General features: G+C 34.9%; 1 long non-coding RNA gene across 1 annotated transcript; it reads right to left on the bottom strand.

Moving 5' to 3' along the window:
* Positions 1–11,746: 11,746 nt before the first annotated feature.
* On the bottom strand, positions 11,747–15,483 carry LOC106151468 (uncharacterized). The gene is made up of 3 exons (XR_001237225.3): positions 15,330–15,483; positions 15,049–15,141; positions 11,747–14,363 (listed from the first exon to the last, which is right to left on the bottom strand). It is a non-coding gene; the product is annotated as an uncharacterized LOC106151468 (long non-coding RNA).
* Positions 15,484–16,902: the final 1,419 nt, after the last annotated feature.

The raw sequence follows: 16,902 nt of genomic DNA, 5'->3' as shown, positions 1-16,902 counted from the left end.
GTCTTCAAGCCCGTGGAGGTTCTAAGTCACAACTTGAAAATGCCAATATGTGAAAAATTAAATTTTCACAAAAAACTGTTTAATTGCCAGAAAAATTTACCAAACACACTGCATTGCCTATTGATGCTGTATTTTAGTCCCATGTTTCTTTCCTGTAATTTTGAAAACAGTAAGTGACATGGTTTTCCTTAAATGGTCATCATGGGAGCAGTGCCCAAAATAGGGGTTTCTTCAAATTTTGATGCATATTACATAATGTTAAACAGCATAATGACCATCAATTTTTAATAATACAATATAAGTAACATGGACATTCAGAAAACGTGACCAGCAAATGTCTTCAGGCCAATGGAACTTCAAAGTCACACCTTGAAAATGCCAAAATGTAAACAAGACAGCACTGTTCTGACATGGATTTATTTCCATTTTTAACACTTTTTTAACATAAAACAAAATAAACAGTTTACTGCAATTTTTATATGATCAACTAAGAAAATTGATGAGATGGGGAAATCATCAATAAAACAGTGTTAAATGTCCAATTTCCTCCATTCTGAGATTCTGAACATAGTGGATGATTGAATCTGACAAAATGCAATGATATGAGTTTGATTCCATTTTTGACACTTTATTACACAATACACGATAACAAGTTTACCATCATTTTTACATAATCAACAAACAATGTTGTAAAGATGCAGGAAATGTCAAACAAACACTTTTATGTATCTTATTAGTTAAATAATAAGGCTATTAACATGCCTAAGAATTGAATCTTAGGAAATGTGAAAAAACAGCATAACTTCTAAAATAATGTCCTGATTATGCTGATTTTCGAACTCAACCTTTGTTTTAGTAAGATTGACCACTCCTGTGAGTTTAATGACAATTGGCCTATCTGTTTTTCTTATATTGTGCTTACAGTGTTGCATATATGCTGAAAGATGAAAAAAAGCATAACTACTAAAATAGTGGCCCGATCATGCTGATTTTCGAACTTGACCTGCGTTTTAGTAAGATTGATTACTCCTGTGAGTTTCATGACAACAGGCTTAACGGTTTTCCTTCTACTATAATGGCCCGATCATGCTGATTTTCGAACTTGACCTGCATTTTAAGAATATTCATCAGCTCTGTAAATATAAAACCAAAAAGTAAAACTGTGTTCCACTTATCATGTTTACGCTGAAAGTGCACGGCGCCGGTGACGGCATCGGCATCGGTGACGGCGATGACGACGACAGATGCAGGTGATGGCAATATGTGTGTCTGTGTCTGTACATAAAAAGCAAGTAAAAGGCTACACAATCTTAAGCTTCTGAAAAGAACGGGTATTCCAACCAATGAACTTGTAAGCTTTTATACATCAGTAATCAGACCTACATTAGAATATGCATGTCAGGTGTGGCACCCAGGTCTTATACAACAACAAATTGATTAAATTGAATCCGTCCAGATGACAGCATGTAAGATTATATTCCCAGAGCTGTCCTATGATGGGGCACTTGAAACATGTAAACTTATCACTCTTGCTTGTAGAAGAGATGAACTATCTAAAACATTATTGCATAACATATACTCTGAAGGACACAAAATCCATCATTTGCTACCAGAGTTAAATGAAAGTTCCTACACTTTGCGCCGGGTTTAAAAGTACACTGTGCCAAAATTGAGGACTGTACGATCGCCAAAAACTTTTATCCCATGGGCTTTATCAAATTTTAAGAACTGAGTTTTTTATGAATTTTTAATCTGTATCGAATCATTTTAACACATTTTAAGATTGTGCATCTCACGACTATTTGTTTTTATTGTAAAATCCAACTTTTTAAGTTGCAAATAAATACATATTACTATTATTATTATTATTATTACAATGTTCAATGTCCTCCCATAATACAACAGCAATTGTTAATGTCACAATGTTCACATTGTCTTCCCATAATACAACTGCAATTGTTGATGTCACAATGTTCAATGTCTTCCCATAATACAGCAGCAATTGCTGATGTCACTATGTTCACTGTCTTCCTATAACTGGTGAATTGTTGATGTCACAATGTTCAATGTCCTCCCATAATACAACTGCAATTGTTGATGTCACAATGTTCAATGTCTTTCCATAGTACAACAGCAATTGTTGATGTCACAATGTTCATTGTGTCCCCATAATACAACTGCAATTGTTGATGTCACAATGTTCAATGTCTTCCCATAATACAACACCAATTGTTGATGTCACAATGTTCTCCCAAAATACAACAGCAATTGTTGATGTCACAATGTTATGTATTCCCATAATACAACACCAATTGTTGATGTCACAATGTTCTCCCAAAATACAACAGCAATTGTTGATGTCACAATGTTATGTATTCCCATAATAAAACTGCAATTATTGATGTCATGATTCTGTATTCCTATGATACAACAGTAATTGTTGATGTCACAATTATGTTCAATGTCCTCCCATAATACAACAGCAGTTGTTGATGTCTTATAATTTTCAATGTATTTCGATGATACAACAGCAGTTGTTGATGCCTTAATGTTCAATGTCTTCCCATAATACAACAGCAATTGTTGATGTCACAATGTTCTCCCATAATACAACAGCAATTGTTGATGTCACAATGTTCTACGTATTTCCATAATACAAAGTTCTGCAATTGTTGATGTCACAATGTTCAATGTATTTCCATAATACAAGGTTCTGCAATTGTTGATGTCTTGTAATGTTAAATGTTTTCCCATAATACAACAGCAATTGTTGATGCCACAATGTTCAATGTAGGCATGATTTTTTTTTTTTTTTTTTTTTTTTTTCAGGTAAATTAGACTCCACTGTTAACCTGTTTTGAAGTCCATATCAGACATGAAAAATATTAGTAGCTCTTCATGTAGGCAAAGAAAATATGACTTTGGAAAAAATTTCAAATGCCTGCATTCCACCTTTAGATGCTTTACTAATAGTTTTAAAGGATTTTATAAATTTGATATGTCAGGAACTTTTACAAAATCTATGAGAGTTTATTTAAAATAAGCCATCTTTGAGAAGTGTCAACAGTGGAGTCTTAACACACAGTTTTGTCACAAACATCAATGCTGCCATCTACCTTTCTTTTTATCAAGTTTATCAATATGTCATTTTTAAAAACCTAAATGACTTCTACATTAACAAGATTTAAAGTTGATATATCAATTATTGATATACAAATATTAAATAATAAAGTCACTTTTAAGTAGAAAGAAATTTAAGTTTTTTTTTCTTTTCAACAAATACATGTATAGGGTTGAGCAAGAAAATTATTTCCTTTAATAAAAAAATCAAAAAGTAAGCAGGTCAAATTCTCTAAACCATAAGATCTACTAAGCTGTGGCTACCTGGACACTAATATAGCTTTGACTGCTATTAATTTAATGGGACATCTCGAAAATCCTTTTTCATATTTTTTCAAAAAAGTTTATGCATTCTAATAAGCAGACAGTTCTACCGACTTATGACTGAAAATGTTGGATTTCAAAACATGACAAATGGTTCAGAAAAAACTCCTATTCCTCTCCACACCCTGGTTTTTACCTGGTACATCCTATCTGCACAGATCTTAGCAATGGATTTTTAAACAGAAAAATAATGACAGAAATCTTATGTCTAACTGCAAAGAGGCATTAATAATATTATGTCACAGGCAAGACTGAAATCCAGGCAGATTTTAAATTTGCCAAGGCAAAAAAAAAATTAAATTGTTTTGTATCCCCCTATATGCAAGAAAGTTACTACAAGATGTTCTTAACCACAGACTGTACTAACCCTAAAATGCCTATATTTGGATGTGATTATTGTATTAATGTCTGTGACCTGAGATTTCAATCTCGCCAAGGTGGATTTATAACCTGCCTGGATTTCCATCTTGCCTGTGGCATATATATAAACATAGTGCTATTAATATAATACATGTATAAAAATACAAAAAAGATCTACAATTAATGCAAATATAACCCACTGACAGTGACCTCTGTACTGTGGTCAACTTATGACATCACTAATGGTTAGTTTACCTGAAAGCCCCTTATACTGCCCCCCCCCCTCCCCACCCCACCTCAACTTGTTGACCACTGCCCACTACGAGTGGCGCACTCACCAAAACTGCAGTGTTCTAGGGTCTTGGGTTGCTGGGCAGAAATAGTGCTTCAAGCCCAGGGCTGGTATTCAATGTTAGTCCACCACACGTTTCCCGGCGAAGGACTCACATGGTTGGAGAATGTGAGGGAGGAGGAGGAGGAGAGGGGGGGGTGGTAACCGGCCCCTGTCCCGGTCACTGTGTTGCCACTTCTCGCCGGATTCTCGACTTCCTGGGAGCTGAAAGTTAACGCGGTCAGCTGCATTTTAGGGAGAGACAGATGAAACAAAAAGGTCTCATGACATCTAAAAAATTTCAGCACGTTGGAGTTGAAGCACGTTGGCTGTTTTTTTTTTTTTTTTTTTTTTTTTTTTTTTTTTTTTTTTTTTTTTTTTTCTAAAACTTCGCAATATAGTCTGCTTTCGGTAATCCCACTCTTGTCAAATATTTTTGAGGTTGATTTGACGCCTCTCTCTTGTCGATCTCTCCCTCAGTTGAAAAAAATCAACTCTCGCATGGAAGATTTATACAGGACTTACTTTTCATATATATCGTTACATTTTTAACCAGTTTTGATGACTTGGATTGAAAGGGATTACATCATACACGCCTGGAATGTGAAAATTATTTTTGTTTATATAATCAATAATCTGCTTATATTGATAAAATATTTATCAGTGTGTCAGAAGAATAACGAAAAAATTATAAAGAATCCAAAACAAGGAAAAATAAATTTTCTCTTTATGCAAATTAGATTATCGGGTTGCCAAGAGGAAGGTTTTTTTTTTTTTATCATATATAGCAGAGTTTTCCAAGGTAGTGTTCTTGATTACTACTTATTTTGATATTAAATCATTTGATAATATACATAATAGTAAAAATGTTATAACTCCTTGCAGCAACCCAGCACTCATCTAGATTACAGCGCCCTTGCAAGTACTGTCCACCAAGCGCCTCTCTAGCTCTCTCCAGTGCCTCCACCTCTTTAGCGATGCCCCACCTTTCTTGCATCCTCCTCTGTTGTGCCTTGCTTTTTATTTTTAGGTTGCATGTTTTTGATGATTTTGTTTAATTTATAATTCGTTAATTTGTTGGTCGTCGTTTTTAACAAGTTTAAGAACTGAAGATTTTAAAGAGTTGATCATGCTTAGTCTGTTTATACAAGTGTACAATAACGCCAAACTTGTCATTTCGGGTTTCGTCTTTTAAGCTGAAGGCACGCGCACGTTTGCAATTGTAGCGCTAGGAATCCCTTGTACATTTTGTAAACTATTTCTGATAACCCAAACCAGTAAAAGTTGATGATTGTAATGTAACATCCGAAATCTTAAAGAACGGGTTATGTCAGGAATGGTGGACCACCGGGGTAGTATGAAATCCGGAAACTCGTATAATTTTGTTTTAGTGAGCATAGCAACCAAATTCTATGATCAGTCATTTTTCCCCAAATTTATTTAAGGGGGGTTGTGTCCAATCCAAGAAGTAGGCGAACATGAAAACAACGTACCACATCAATAACAAATGCATCTTTGCCATTTGAAAAAAGTGATATCCTCAAATTTAGCCCCGTTGGACAATTTATGAATTTACATGACATAAGCACATTTTAAATCTAATATCGATGAAGGTGAATAACGACGCCGGTAATATGTAAATTGCATGGGGGGTGTTACGGTGCAAGGGAGTATCGGTGTGGGGGAGTAAGAGTTTAACGGTAGTTTTACAGGAGATGTAGCGATACGGGGATGTATCTGTTCAGAAGATAGATGAGGAAAAATGCGAAGAGGCTTGCATTAAAACCCCCTTAACGATATTCTTCAGTAACGATTAAAGTAGTTAAAATCCGTTTATTATGTCCGACAATTTACAGCGACCAGCGGCTTGTCACATCTAGCACATTTCTATCAATTCTGCGGTAGATGTCACAATCATGTTGTGACAGAACAGACTTCAAAATGTGTCCGCCTTGGTCGTATATAGTAAGAAAAGAAGTGCATATTGTTTGTAATGGTAATAAGTTACTGGTCATTGTATGTAGACACGTACATGGATGAATATCGTGATATATATTCCTTTGCATGGAATTTTTAATCTAGTATTTTAGAAATATCCAGGTTGAACAAATGAGCAAGTTTGTAGAAACGATATTTCAAGACAGAATATGTGCTTAGTAAATACTTGTCATATAACATAGGCCGAGCCTTGAGGTAAACTGTTGAAATATCTTATCCCGAGAATAAAATACCATCGGCCAATTAAATTTCATTTCTCTTATTAGATGAAAAAGTGTTGTATGTGGAATATGTGGAAAATCAAATTTCATTTCTCTTATTAGATGAAAGAGTGTTGTATGTGGAATAATAATTATATATTTATGTAGTGACTAAAATCATGTTATATATATATATAATACGTGTTGAAAACTTGTACATGCAAAACTGCCTGCATGAATGGAAGGCTTTAGATGAGGTATAATAAAACTGTTATAACTCGTGCATGGAAGTATTACATGTAATGACCTTTCAAAATAACATGGAACGAGTACGGTACATCTTCCCATCACACAATCTCAACAGCTGAGTTGCAAACTAAACTGAAGGCGAATGAACATGTTTAAATTTAGAAAAAGAAAAAAAGTTTGTCTTTCTCCCACTTATACCAATACTCCTAGAGATAGCGTGTTTTCTTTAGATGTATTCACTGTCCTACGCCTATACTTAATTATCAGTGTGATGATTGGCGTTTGTTTAAATAATTGTCAATCAAACCGCTTTTAATAGATTTGATTGACACCTATCAATCAAGGAAGGTAAAACTTCCCAGGTGGAATGTTGGTGATTGACGTTTGTTTATATAACCGTCAATCAAGTCTGCTAAAGTAGTACATGTAATTTGATTGATAGGCCATAAAACTTCGAAATTTACAATTTCTTCTCCCTTTCCTAATCCAACGTAATTCAGGTGTAGAAAAGGTAACCGAACGCTTGGTTTTAACCTCTTCTATTTTAAGCAGCTCTCACAAGTTCATCATGCATTTTACAATTTTTTTCAATCACATCTGTGATAAAATATAAATGAGTATATTTTTTAATTAATTTAAAAATCAAAGAGACCAAAATTAGTATGCTTCATGAGTCAGTTATACAATACATGGTTTTAAATTATTGAAAGAAGTTCTTTTTCATCTTCACACTCACGGTGTAGGCTATTCTAGCTGCTGTCGTTTTAAACACAGGGGCGTAAGAAAGTAAAAAATAATAATAAAAGCTGTCACGCACTATGTAGTTTCTATGTTACGTATTGGTATTACAAATTGATATCATTCAGAATGGAATTTGAACAAAACATCGTTAAAAGAGGACGTAGTCAATATCACTGGCAGACCTGGTTCAAATTTGAATAAATGGTGGAAACTGAAATGATAATAATTTGACAATTAATCCTTTGGAATAGAAAGTATAAAACAATTTAATGCAATTCGTCATAGTACAAACGGCAAAAAGATAAGACATCTGCTTTAAGTTGTGAGATTTAACAGGTTTTGATAATTATACAACTTATGGTGACTTGTAGGACCATGAGGCCGGGTGATTTGTATAATTTCACGTCAAGTTAATAAATAAATAATGAATGAACGCATTAGAGCAAACGCAGTGCATACAAGAAAGTTTATTGTGAAGAAGGCTGAAATATTTTACATACAGATATAATTCATTGGTCATTTCATGACCCTGAAATTATATATTTTAATTAAAAGATATGCTAATCTGCCGATTGTGGCAGAGACGATAATTTTCCTCCTCCGCAACCCCCACCCCACCCCACCCCACCCCCACCCCCCACGAGGACTCTATAGTACGCTAAAGATGGTCAAACACAGGGTGCATTGAGAACCAGTTGATCCCCGGACTAACTAGTACACTGATCAAATATGAGTCGCCCCACTTTAAAGCGTGACGAGATTTTATTGCCCTGCCCCTGCTTGGACGGCGCGTGTGGGAGGCGGGAATCCTTTGTCAAGTGCGCGCCATATTTGATCCGCGGTTAGTTAGTCCGCAGATCAACTTGGTTGTGAAAGCGGCCATACACACTACTAAAAACTGTTCATTTGACCATAGCCAGTGACCTTCAGAATGGCGTTTCATTAAGGGGGTGTTAGGGTATAGGATTTATTTTATCTATGGTGTGTTTTGAAATATATCTTACACAAATGCGTCCTACAATTTTTTATTACAATAAATTGAAAATGAAAGTTCACCTGTCAGATAGCTTTAAGTATTGAATCAAAATGCGGTCAATACATCCTGCCTTCTCCCCCAAATATCTTATTGAACTCGCACTCTTGAAAGAGATGTCACTTTTCATCAGTTTTGAGTGACCAGGGAGTGGATGCAAGGCGGTCCAGATAGCTTTGGATACTAAGTATACGAATATATCAGTTTTAAACAATTTAGTACAACGTTCTAAGATATTAATGTTAGGCATTCGATGATAACTTTCTTGTGATTTATTATTCATGTCTAAATGCTTTTAAAAAACTGGGTTTGGTAGTGTCCCAAGATTTCCCCATTTTGATTCCTCCACATTTTCACCAGCTCTTCACATCCCATGGAAATGACAAATACAGTTGCACCTCATGTTATTAATTTTGAGATAAGAAATAACAGTATCAGTAAATGTTTCACGCGTGGAATGTAGTCAAGAATGGGGAAATGCTTTGGAATGGCCAGTTTGAAACCATCGTCATAAGCGTGTTCATATTGAGTGACCGGCTGGTGGTTGAGTATTATATTTCCATTTTCAAATAGAAGAACGCATTATAGGTATAATCATTAAATTTTATGAAGTTGTTTCCTTTCAATACGTTAAAACGCTTGAGATAAGTTATAGCAGATATTTGAGAAAGTGATTTTACAATTTCTGCCCCCAATTTGTAGTAATGACGTCATCAGTAAAATATAATTTATGTACATGCCAAGGAACTGTGGGTTATCCTGCTGTCTGTTACCCAAACTACATGTATGTACGTAAAGGCACTTATTTGGGAGTTTTTGTTTAGCCCTGCCTGTGTCCTTAAAACATGATATTCGTATACAAGTATTAATTTAAGTTCATAACTTAAAGTTTTAACCTTTTACTACGTTAAAACATTTGAGTCGAGTTGTAGTTAAACTATACTCGGAAAGTTTGTTCGGGCATTTTTTCACATTTTGATCATTGTTTTTCATGATGTCAGGAGAAATATATGTATATGAAATATATGTATATATGTATAGAGTAGCCTTTAGTTATTGATCTTGTTAGCATGCTTTCATAGTTCCCTTATCCAGTTACAATTAATTAAAAATCGGCAAAATAACATTGAATGAATTAATTGACTGAAGTCAATTTGTAATTTCACGTTAAACCGCCTGTCTGAGCCCATCATGTGAAATAATTCCATTCTCTTTGAAATCACAAATTTATTTAACTGAAGGCAGACAATGAGCGTTAGATCTTTATCCAAAATAAAACCTAGATAATTCAGCAATATTTGCTTTTTCACGAAAACACCCTTATCTATTTTGGGAAAAAGTACGCTTTAAGTTTATAAGGCAAAGTCAAGGTCTGTAATAACGCTCTCCACTAAGTCTCACTGTAGTTAAAAATAAATATAAATCAGCTTTTGAGTCTTGCATTTCACGAATTTGTCGTCACGAGTGAAATTCTCCAATGTCTAACTTCATTACGAGGGAACCCTCAGAACCGTAAAAGTGGTGCACGGATTGTAATTCTTGTACCTTGGTGATAAAGAGTGTTGACATTTTCAAGGAAATTAAATGTTTGCTACATAAGGATCTGACGCTCAGTGTGTGCCTTCAACGTTTGTTTTATTTTAAATGCTCGGTTAAGAAATTACAAAAAATTGTTTTGTTCTTGTCCATTGTCGTTTTAACACACCGATCAATTGTTTTGTTTAGAAGGTCGTGAATGTAGAGTTGACGAATTTCAGTTTTCGTCAGCAATTGATTCCTTAACTTGTAAAGCCGCTTTGACAAGTATAAATATATCTGTTTTTAAATGAATTAAATGAAAATAAAAACTCGTTTTTTAGAACTCATTTTAATTTGTTCATCAGAATTGTAAACTGAATGATTAAGGTAATGTTGAACATTTAGATCAGTAACATCCATTTTCTAAAGTAAAGGTTTGTAGAGTGTACATTGTGAAACTTTTTGAACGAAAACACTGGTAAAACTGGCAATAGTGACAATGTTGAACAAATCTGGATTCTGCGTAAAGTTGAAGAGGACATTCATTTGGTTGAAAGTTGCTACATTTTCCAAAATCTGCTATTCTTTGAAACTTCTCTGATCATCAACTTCCATTCTGTCGACCAGTTGATGCAGAAATGACGTTTATTTGCTCATATGTGATAACAAGTTATGCTTGGAAAGTTACAAAACATCTGGTACGAGATTTTTTGGCATTAGCAATGAATGTAGCTAGTATAACATATTTATTGATTTGTCCCTCGACAATTATCCAGATTTGATAACATGTTCAAGTTCCACATACTTTTCTACATAATTGTTTTTATGTAACATAATTTTTGACATTGAAGTAAGAGCGAGCGCCTTTATCCTTCCCATTAATAACCATCACACTCCATTGTAGCACTAAAGTTACTGAATTTTTCCATAATACTTAATAGTTATAAAGACAGAAGAAACACCACCAGATCGGGGACATTTCACTTAAGCCAAATTCTGAAATTCTGGGCAATGTGGAGGGTTTTGGGGAGTTGATTATGCGAGTCCAGATTCTTTTCTGTTTCTTTTTCTTGTGGTGGCATTATTGATGTGAAGGATATAATTCCGACGCTTTTTTATTAAAAAGACTGTAAAATGCATTTTTGTGATATGTTTTGCTTGAAATAAGATCAAACATAATTCAAATACTACAGTTTAGTTGATAATTTTATTCGTCAAATCAAATAAATAGAAAGTTTGAAATTGTTACACTTTCGGGTGATTTCTGGTGCCGTAGGAGTATCAGTAACTTTGTCTAACCTTTAAATATTTTTCCAAAATGAACAATTGCACATAGATGCTTTAAAATGAATGGATGTGTACATAATGGAAATTTGCTTTGTTCTGAATAAAGAATTTTTAAGATGTAAAACATTGTAGCATTTTCATTGTCTCAGTGGTACCTCACTGGTTGAGGCTCGTTTCCTGACTCGGGAACTTTGAAATCGGTGAATGATTTTCAAATTGGGCCTATTTAGAGTTTTCTCTTTGGTTACTATAAGAGGAAATTCTCACCGGGGAGGGTGGGTGGGAACAGTTAGAGGAATAGGTAACGCGCTTGTCTCTGAGTCAGCAAGTCCCAAGTTCGAAACCTGGCGCTCCTGAGTCCCAGCAAATTACCTTTTGCAAAATAATTCCAAATAATCAATTTGGGCGATTACAAGTGGAGCACACGAATAACGAAAAGTAAGTTGAGTTGATAGCTCAGTAGGTAAGACGGCACGTATTTGACCAGGGACGACAGACTCGAAACTGGCATACTAGGGGTTCGCGTCGAGCTGAAGAAAACAATGAAAACTGAAGCATTTTTTTTTTTTTTGCAGATTTTTAAAGTACAACATATATACGTTTATTATTGTCCTAACGAATGCAAGAGAATACACAGAGTTAATAAAAACAAAGTTATATTTTTTTTTACAGTCAAAGCAGTTTCTATAACAACATCGAATTCCGAAATAATAATATATAATAAATATATTTAAGTCCTAACTAAAACGTGTCGGAGATTCTTTACATTTTGAAAATCACTGCTCAAACGACATTTTAAAAGCTGGGGTACTATGGTGGACATAGCATCATCTAGAAAGAAGATATAGTTGTATCTGACCAGAACTGATAGACAATTTGGGACATAAACTGTATCACAGTTTGCAACTTTCGTTCAAAGCTGACCTTCGTGCATTTGTCTTATAATTGATTGTAAAATTAATCGAGAAAGATCTTTGTCCAAATTTAGTGTTGTTAGCAATATCAAAATTTCAAAATGCATAAAATCTCAAGTTTGCGTTCCCCCCGCACTCACATACACCTTGTTCTCTGCCTTCTTGCTGATTCGCACGCATAAATCTAAACAATAGCCAAAAGTAATTCATTTTCATAAGCTCTGTGTTTGTTCGCTCATCGATAAATGTAACTGACAGCTAAGAATAAGATCATATCGTTTTCTTTTCATTAAATCTTAAAATAGGCACTTGATGGATCAATTCTGAGTCACAACTTAAATTTGAACAGCATTCGAATCACGATCAGGAACGGCATACAGACAAGTCGGTTAACAAACTAATCCCAGTCAAAGAAATCTTTAAGAATAATATACAAACTACACATAAAATATTACACAAAAATCAGTTACTTTAGATAACTTTATATGCTAATAACCTCAAATCTGATCCCCGGTGTTCAGTGATCAAGAAACATCCAGTGAATTAGCCCAATAGGACGTGAGAGACTGGCATCTTATCAGACCTTTTTCCTCAATCACTCCTAATTACCAACAAAAAAATTTTAAAGGCACTAGGTACTGATACAAGACCAAGTTTAAACAGAACACTGGCCTGCAAAATTTTGGTAAAACTTTTCACTCAAAAAACGCCAAATCACAAAGTAGTTATCGTTTGTATATTTTGATAGAGAGTCAATTTTGCACAATTTAAGATAGTAATTGCTTCAAAGAAAGAGACTTTTGTGATTATTAGGTACATTCTAAAAATAACTGACCAAACCACATGTATAAGAACCGCTGAACAACAGTATGTATCAGATATAAAAATAAATGTTACTATAATTCCCTCATACTCACCTGAAACTTTCTTATCTAATTGTTTTATATTTTTCTAAGCAAGATTTAACATAGGTTGATGTTACTTCATCGAATTATTTCGGAAAACTCATTACCCCCCCCCCCCCTCCCCTCCAAAAAAGAGAATTTTGCGACGACTGAAATGATTAATTTGAATTGTATGAGAATTTTTCTAAATTAAAAATGTCAATGTTATGATAAATGCCAGTCTCACATCAATATTATAAAGCAAATTGACAAAGATATTTTTCTAGGAGAACACTTACATTTCTGTTTTGGCAAACAGTTTTGTTCACTACACAAATGAGCTCATGCAAATTTTGTTGGCCCATATGGAGGACCAATTTTACTTATCACGTGGGTAATGTACATACCATTACTGCAATATCGAATGCACAATTATTTTGGGAAACATCTGATGAGACACAATATCAAAGCACCGGGAACCAGTTATCTTATTCTAAGCATATCCACAATTAAAAAAAAATGTTCTAATACGTGGGGAATACTGCAGTCACGTGGACACATTTTGTCATTTTCATACCGCTGTAATTTCTGAAGCGTAATAATAATGTAAAGTAGTGTTTTACAGTTATTGCAGATTAACAACATGCTCTTTTATTAAACTGAACAGCCAATATACTTATCTGATTATCTCCCAAATACTTCATGTTTAAACAATTTCTGTATTGGAGTTTAAATATTTTCTTCCCAGAGTTTTACTTTACATCAAAATCAATAATATTAAAAAAACAAATGCACAGCTAAGTGTGTAACTGAAGATTTGTCCTCAGAAAATAACTGCCCTCAAATATTTGAAAAACAAATGGTGCTAGCACAGTACTCTACCGAAACATCGCACAGCTAGCAGTTTTGATTGCATCCATCACTTAAGCAAAACATCATTTCATTGACATTATTTTTGTTATTACTAAAAAAAAAAAAAAAGCATATTTTTATTCGATAACTGATGGGTACCTTCTCCCAACACAAATGTTTAAATAAACTGCCATGGGCGGATAGAGTACTGTACTACAACTTACAGGCATATGTATAATATATAGCCAGCGACATGCAGGGTTGACGCTTAGTATAGGCAAGGTGTCTGTTTAGTCCATTTCTATCTTTTTTCTGATCATAAGTTTCTTATGTAAAATGCTGGCTGTGTCCAACAAGTAAGTTAATACGTATTCTATACCGAATATTGCAACCAAGGCAAAACCATGGCATATCTCATTAAATGTCAACCCTGCACATAAACTAAAAGACAAACTTCGAAAAGAGAATCAGACAATCTTGGCATGGGAGTGGGCACTGATGTCTTCGATGGCGGATGCAGCCAATCAACCGGTAAACAGTAGGTAGGAGTCACTGAAATTAAACGAAGAAAATTACATTCAAGGAATGTTTTGATAAAACAGTATGGATATCATTACAGCACCTCATTTCACTACGCATGTCAGTACATTAAAAAAAACACTATTGAACATTAGAATAATATGAACATGTTTATGAAGCATTACATTCTCTGCAATCGCGCACTTTACAACGGTGTCATTCATTTTCCTAAACACTCTATTTAACGTCAACTTACTCCTTCATATTCATATGTATGATGCTAGATGAAAATACCAGGCGCTCGGATTAAGGAGATATTCGCGAATGCACAAGTTAGTAAATAAAAACATTTTGCGATGGCCCAATTTGCATTAAATCTACAGGATCTAAAATAGATCTGGGCACGTTTTTACTGGCCAATCCAGGGTTTTCTGGGGGAGGGGGGCGAGGGCAACAAACACAGAAGACGAGGATACATTTACTGTTATTTGTAAGGCATATCGATGGAAAATAGCTGGACTTTGTCTAGTTTCTTTCCGCCAACCCACCCGACCTGGTTCTGTCGTGTTCAGGAGTGTAGTGATAAAACATTTCAACATTGCTATATGTGCATTTGTTTGTTGAACGTTTATTTAAATAAACAACACATTTTTCATACTTTGAGAAACAAGTTGATGTCCTCGCCAATAAACATAACCCATAAGGGAAATGTAGATACCTGCCCAGTCGTCTTATTTGTTGAGGACTCGTTCAGACCTTTGGTCAGCTGGAATAAGCCCTTCACTTCACCACTGGCGATCGCGTTTCCTCTCTAAAATAATATAAAATAAGTTACTTAACCTTTGTGGACTTCTGAAATGGAGTGCATTTGACATTAGTACATTTTCTCCGTGTTCAGAAGGACTAAAGTGCGAAATGCACCATTTTGGTGAACGTCATCAACACAAAATAGGCAACGTTATCTTATGTCATCTATACAATACTTATACAGCAGCTTACTGTCATTTTCTGTGCTCAATTTTGGTTTACATGTGGAAATTGCAGCAACGTTCCATGAACCTCTGTCTTCTCCATTTTCTACTGACCTCGGTCCTATCTGAACACCTCTCACCTGGATTACATAATAATGTACAAGGTCACCTGATTTCCGCAGTCAAGCGTCGATTCAAAATTGTTAGATTTGATAAAGTTTTAAGCATCTCAAACGCGGAACGGGCTTGCTGGCATCATAATGGCAAAAAATAACATCTTGTCAAGCATTTAACTGAGGATTTATTGTCTCTCGGTAGAAAGTAAAATTTTGGATCCAGTTTTTGATAATCTTTTTTTCCTTTAACACCGTTTCCCAATCTACCTCTGCAGACTCCAATAAACTTGTTACATATTTAAAGGCTCTTACACAGAGATTTCATAGAAAATTGAAAAGGTCATCTTTAACACCCCTCCTCTGGGAGACGAGCTTTGATATTTGTACCATTTGGGCTGCTCTAACGTACAAGTAAACAGGCCTCACTTAGACGATCTTAATTTACAGAAGGGACCCTAAAAAGGAAGAAAGTCGAAGTCAATGTGTGTGCTTGGTTAAAGGGATTTTCATGTAGGCCTAACTGTTTATTTTGACCAAAACATTTTTGGGGGTAAAGGACAATTTCCCCATACTTAGCAATGGTAAACGAATCCATTCCCACATTCAAAGTTGGTCCCTGTTTTTTTTTTTTTTTTTCTAAAAAGTTTTTTTTTTTTTTTTTTTGTAATATTCTCTTAAGAGATTATTACGGAGTGTAGCCATCTATGGAGGTCACGTGATGGATTGACAAGCACAAATTCCGGAATAATTGTGTTAACCGCCGTTTTGGTGGTAAAATATAATTTATTATATTTCTATGAGTTTTTACAATGTATTTATTGTGAAATATGGATATCTTACGAACAGTTGTTATCCCTTTAAGGACGCTTATTCATGACGCTTCTGTTAAATTTGCAAGGATGTTTAGAAAGGTGCTACTTCAATGTCAGGTAACATGCTGTTCTACATGTACATGTGTACCATGTCCGTGACGAGGACTTTGAATTTGTTCAACATTATATGTAGGTGGAATGACAAACCACGAAGTATAATGTAAGCAAATTTAAGTCCACATAATATAACTTAAAAAAGAAAAAAATCAAATAAGAAAAATGCCTTAAGGTATATCCACTGGCGGATTGAGGGGGGTGTCAGGGGTCCTGACCCCCCCTTAGATTTCTGAAAAATTCACACCAATGGTCCCTCTTGAAATTAGAATTTGGACTAGCTGAATCATAGTCCTAAACCGTACCAAAGGCACCGTTCGTCCTCTAAAATACCAAAACGTTTCGGTACCCTTTGGAGGGGCCCGGAACCCCACGCCAAAGGGGGGGGGGGAGTCTGCTTCGAATCCGCGGACCTCCCTTCAAATAATTCTGGACCCGCCCCTGTATATCCTAATCTCTGACCCCAGATTTTGCATCAGATTTTAACTTGAACAAAATTTGAAACTTAAAGAAATATTACCCTGTACAACGTCACTCCCAAAACCAAACTCTTAGAAGA

The sequence above is a fragment of the Lingula anatina genome, chromosome 5 (genome assembly GCF_051362555.1).
Source record: "Lingula anatina isolate TDL-2025a chromosome 5, LinAna3.0, whole genome shotgun sequence".
NCBI classification, from domain to species: domain Eukaryota; kingdom Metazoa; phylum Brachiopoda; class Lingulata; order Lingulida; family Lingulidae; genus Lingula; species Lingula anatina.
The sequence above is the reverse complement of the archived record's forward strand: the minus strand, read 5'-3'. Positions and strand labels throughout refer to the sequence as shown.